A 6,073-nucleotide genomic window follows, 5' to 3' on the forward strand; every position below is an offset into this window, starting at 1 on the left:
AACGAACAGATTAAAACTGCTTTAGAATCGAACAAGTGTGCGCCGGATGCCTATTAATGAGAGAGTGGAGCGCCATATGGATTAATCATATTCAACTGTAGAAATACATTCAGTCGACTTTTTTAGCATTTAACAATACTTGCTAAACTGGGGCATTTTTGCTATCCACAAGATTTTAGAATCCTTAACTAGTTTATCATCATCATTTAATTCTTTCATTTTCTGTACTCACATGAACGCTCGCACAATATACAGCTGAAGGGCCATTTGGAAGTTTTTGTTCAATGTGAAGTATTATAACTAGCCTAATATTATTATTTTTGTATGTCTCACTGAAGAATTATTTATCTCATCAACTGGGTTATTTTGAATGGGTAACCATGCAACCATAGCCCATCACTGATCTCCTTATTGGGATTTGAGTTGTACAAATTCTATTTGGATTAGTGAAATAGGGCCAATTACATTTTAACCTTTACACACATTGAACTCAATGGTTTGGGGATTAGTGAAAATGGTTTATCTCCTAAAAACCATCGCTTTTACATCTGTGGTTCACTTTGATGCCTCTGCTAATCACAAAGCTGTTCTCACATAACACAGCTACTGACAAAAAACAACAACTATTAGGCTAACATTGTTTTTAATCTCCCAAAGACTCTGTCTAAATAACATAATCTCTGTGAGTCTGACTGAGCAACATAATCCTTCAATCTGAAATGTATTCCTCCCCTAGATGGTAAAGTCCCATCCATAGCCAGCCAGTTAAAGAAACAGGCTCTCGGTATGTCCCCCCCCTCCTCTCCCCTAGCGTAGCTTCTACTGTATGAGTCTGCCCTGGGGCCCACACAATATGGCACTTTTAATTAATCAAACAGTTTAGTCTCTCCAGCCAAATAATTTAGGATAATGGCTGTTGTTGTGTCATTTTTACTTGGTTTGTAGATATCTTTTATTTGGGTGGCCCAGAACTTGTGGTTGCTTGCAAAAGGTTTTTAGACTACTGAGATTGACAGCTGTGTGGTTTAAAAATAGAGAGACAGTGGAGATCAATACATCACATGTCAACAGGCATCTTGGAGACAACCGCCAAGAAGGGTTGGGGTGAGGTGGGGGTGGGGGTTGGGGTGATCATACATAACATACAGAGTTATTATCTTGTTTTTGTCTGCTCTTTGTATATTTGTATTTTAAGTGTAGAATGCTTGTTTATTTTGTGTTGACATGTATTGTTTTAAAGGGCCTGTTTCTATTGAGGATAAACTTGTCGGAGTTCATATTCGTCTTGGCCACACTGGCAAAGAACAATAGGCCATCTGCGGCCATGAACAATGATGTCACCGTGTTAAGAAACAGTGGAGGAGAGGCAAGGGTCTCCATTCAGAGGAATTGGTTAACGATGGTCAGGCCTACAATAACTAACCTTACTGGGCTCTCAGAACTCAACTTTAATTTCACACTTAAGCCAGTGAGTGCATGTAATGACACAATGTATAAAAGCAAACACTTTAGAAAATATTTTCTAAATAATAATAATCTGTGGAGCAAAAATTTGCACAACACTTGTATTTTAAGTGTAATCTGTGTCTGCTTGACATTTTATGATGACATTCCATTATGTTCCAGCATTTATTGAAATGCAATGTGATTATTTATTAATGCACCTCACAGAGTACCTCCAGTAGAGAAGGTTGGTGAGCTGTCTGTCAGTCTGATGGGATGTGTTTATTGTGACATCTGTGCTCAACCATAATGCAACAGTGCAAGGATATAGTCTAAACCGTGAGTGTCCTGATTGAGTCATTAGACTGGCTGTTGAAAGGGAAAACCAAAGACATTGTGATGCTGTTGACATTAATTGATCAGATTTTTCAGTGTCATTCAGAGGAACGTCTGAGGGGGCCATGTTTGCGTCACTTTCCAGCATTAATTCAAAATGACAGGTTAAAGTTTGTCCCTGATGTCCCTTCAAGTTGTGGATTGGTCCCCATCCTTTAACAAGCTATAAATTAAATTGATCAAAAATGCATTTCAACGTATGTTATTGTTATTGCATTATCTCACAGTGATTGTCCATTGTGTTTTGGTATGCATTAATGCAACACTGCATTAATGCATACCAAAACCATGAATAGGTGTGCTCATAACTAAATTCCTTTCATTTGCCATTTAAAAATGGTCATGTCATGGATGATTCATATTTTCTCAAGTTCTTGCTGCACAGAACAATCGGACAAGTGTATCCATGTCAAATAGATTATATTGCCACCTAGTGTTCCAAGACAGTAATACTCAATCAAGGAAATAAAAAAGAAGGGAGTGATCATATGGAACCTTTGTGAGGCTTAAATGCAATATGAGGAAACAATCAGGGTATTGATGATGGCATAAGTAGACTAGGCCAATTGTACTGAGTCTTATTTTATATCTAATTTCTATCTTACTAGACTTATATGAATAAAATTCAAATTGTACTTGTTTTTTTACTGATTGTTTAATCCCAGCCTTTTTATCGGCATAGCAATACAGAACACCAGGGTTTGATTATGTTAGCTCCTGTGGAAAATCAAATCAGCAATGCTTTCTTTTAATCAGGCTAGACCCATATGGGCATTGAACCAATTATTCATGAAAGCTATGAAAACATCTAGTTATATTTACAAATGGACAAAGTCAAATGAAAAAACGAAATGTTTTAGTTATTTATTCAAAAGCAATTTAGCTCATCCATTTCAATTTCAATGTTTAGTTAGAGTCAAAGTTTACACCATAATTTGTGTGTGTGTGTGTTCAAACAGGAAGAGGGGGGGTCTTGATGAAATCACTAAATACCCCTCAAAGTAGATTAGGTCCCTCGCATCACATGACTCAGTCATTGAGTGGCGGCTAAAGCCCCCAGCAGGCGACTTGTCAACAGGGACGAGACAAGGGAGTCAGCATATTAACCCCATGGCCCCATGGGAGCTCCACACACACACGCACACATATTACACACAGAGAAGAGAGAGAGAGAAGGCCAGATTGGGTGGAAACACATCAAAACAAAGCTCTTCCACAGGCTCCACCCACTGCCAGCCAGCCCACACTGTGACAATAACATAAACAGAGGACACAGAGGGGGCAACAACCTTTTGGACCAAATGGCGTCCCATACTGATGTTTATGGTTTAAGCCCCCTCTGTCGTATGCAAATAAACAAAGTAATTAATTAGTACGAGGTATGGGGGGACACTTTGAGGTTTAATCTGGCATATGGTTTATTAATGGGAGAAAGGGAGTTCCAGCCCAAAGGGATAACATGATAATACAAATGAGCAGTGCTTGAATTGCATCATATGTCCCAAAATCTTTTTTTTCTGTTTTGCTCTGTGGAACGCAAACCTCATTAACCTGACATTATCTAATATACATGTAATTGGTTTAGAGGTACTAGAGTGAAGCTGAATCTGTTCAAAAGAAAGTAGTGTGTATCCGTATGGGTTGCTTTTCATTAAGTAAATTACAAACCACACTGGTTGTGCAGTTCTTGGTGTTATCAAATGGAAGTTCATACTGTACTTATTCAGAAATTGTAGTGCACAGCAATAATATTCGGTTTCCCAAAATATATTTTCCTTTCTGACCACATGAGGGCCTCAGAGAGAGGCATTTCAGAGCTCCACCACGCCAAGAAAAGTCCTTTTCATGTCCATAAAGATACAAAGAAAATATGTATTCTGATTTTTTGTTGTTGTTAACTGCTGATCTCGTTCAGATCGATTCAAGGAACACCATGAATATATATAGTGAGATGCCAGTGGCAGTTCAAAAACAACCCTGGAAAACACAAAGAGGTGGGGTATGGAAAAACACAAAAGTTGCGATGTTGTGTTAACACCTGTCATTGACCATTAGTTATATAAAAGAGACACTCATCCCAGGCAGTATAGGCCAAACGTGTTTTGACCACTGCTATCTCATATTGTAGCTTCTGGCACATTTTGAGTGTGTTGTGGTTGGTACCAAATTCCAACAGCTTGTATTTTTTTCTGATTCTCTAGTTTTTCTCCACTTGCATGGCAAAAAAATTAAATAAACGCAAAATAACAGCCCTTCTCAGCAGGAGCTCATATGCCAACCTTATATTGGTCATAGTGACCGTGCCAGATCTTGTTCTCCTTACTGGGATAGCAGGGGACGGACCTCTGTGTCGTGCCGATGTCATCTTAGCCTAGTTCTTGGGGTGAGGGAAACTCCAGCGGCCAGCCAAGACCATCCTCCGGCCACGGAAAAAGAAGAGCGTGAGGGAATGAGAATGAGCAAGAAAGAGGGAAGAGAGAGGGAGATGGGGGGAGAGAGATAAGAAGGGAGGGTGTGTGTAGCTGAAAATAACCCTCCCCCATTAAAGCCATTTTATTCTTGTGCCTCAGAGAAGCATGACAGCAGAAGCGCGCTGCCCCTCTCTGGAAACACATGGTGACTGAAGGAGATATTTTTGGCCATTTACTGGCACATTGAGCCCTATGTCAAACTGTTTCATGATATGGAGTTCAAAGCCAGTGATCATAATCATTATGATGATAATTAAACACCTCATAAACTTGGGTGGCTCTATCTTGCATTAGTGGGCACACTGGTGTCATTTTGACTCAGTAAAAACGGACTCATGATCAAATTGAAAGTTATTCAACAGTGTTTTCCTCAAATGAATTAATTGTGAGATGATTATGTTATTTCAACACATTTGTGTTGCTTCAGCTGGACTTGGCTTTAAATGCCAGCACAGAGAGACATTGATAAGATCATTTGGAGCTTGGGAATCATGCTTCAGAACAGAATGAAGACAGTTTTGTATAATTATGTTGTCTCCTACTCGCCAGTAGCTTCAGTGTAAAGTTATCCAATAAAACAGAAAACCTAGAACTGATCTCAGAGTTTAAAACACTCCCATCCCACCCTTCTGACCGCCCACCCCTCTCGTTATAGTATGTGATTGAATTGGGTCAGTTAACTGTGAGGCGTCCAGAGCCTCTGCATATCTGTAACGTAGATGATTTGGTATAATAGTAAGGGGTCCAGAGTGCAGAGAAGACAGGAGAGTTCACGGTACTGTACTGTACATGGCTCCGGTCTGCTGGGAGCTTGAACTGTGTTTGACCCTTTGATATCGCTTAGTGGGAGGCCGGGAGGATTCTTAGTGTGGACCATTAGTCTAAGCTTGATATGGGTCAGTGAGGTGCAGTAGTGTGTAGTTTCAACAGTCCTCACTGGAAAGACAAAACATGTTTTTGTTAACCACCAAGCTCCTCTAATGCACATATGACACATTTAGACAGCAAATGTCCAGTCTGGTCTGTCTGCCTTTCTGTCTGCTTGCCTATCTTTCTGTCTGCCAAAACCTCCCTCCCTCTGTGCTTTTCTCCCTCCCTCCCTCCCTCCCCTCCCTCCCTCCCTCCCTCCCCTCCCTCCCTCCTTCCCTCCCTCCCTCCCTCCCTCCCTCCTTCCCTCCCTCCCTCCCTCCCTCCCTCCCTCCCTCCTTCCTCTCCATCCCTCCCTCCCTCCCTCCCTCCCTCCCTCCCTCCCTCCCTCCCTCCCTGTATATGCAAGACAACTGTTCCCTGATCATCATCATGGCTCTGCCTACAGCTTTAGACCATGAATACTGTCTGTGTAAACATACACTGCTCTCTCAGATTAGCTTGGTGTTAGACCCTGGCTTTAACCAGTGGACATTAGAGTAGATTAGGGGTCCTTGACACACCAGCGGTGGATGATCCTGGGATCATTTACTAGAGGCATGTGAAGAGATTACTGAGAGAGAGAGAGAGAGAGAGAGAGAGAGAGAGAGAGAGAGAGAAGAGAGAGAGAGAGAGAGAGAGAGAGAGAGAGAGAGAGAGAGAGAGAGAGAGAGAGAGAGAGAGAGAGAGAGAGACAGAGAGAGAGAGAGAGAGAGAGAGAGAGAGAGAGAGAGAGAGAGAGAGAGAGAGAGAGAGAGAGAGAACGTGTGTGAGAGAAAGCAAGTTAAAGCAAGTTTGTGAATGAGAGAGGACTGAATGAAACAAGGAGACTGTGTTAAAGGGTGAGAGGTAGAAGC

The sequence above is a fragment of the Osmerus eperlanus genome, chromosome 16 (assembly GCF_963692335.1).
Source record: "Osmerus eperlanus chromosome 16, fOsmEpe2.1, whole genome shotgun sequence".
Classification (NCBI taxonomy): Eukaryota; Metazoa; Chordata; class Actinopteri; order Osmeriformes; family Osmeridae; genus Osmerus; species Osmerus eperlanus.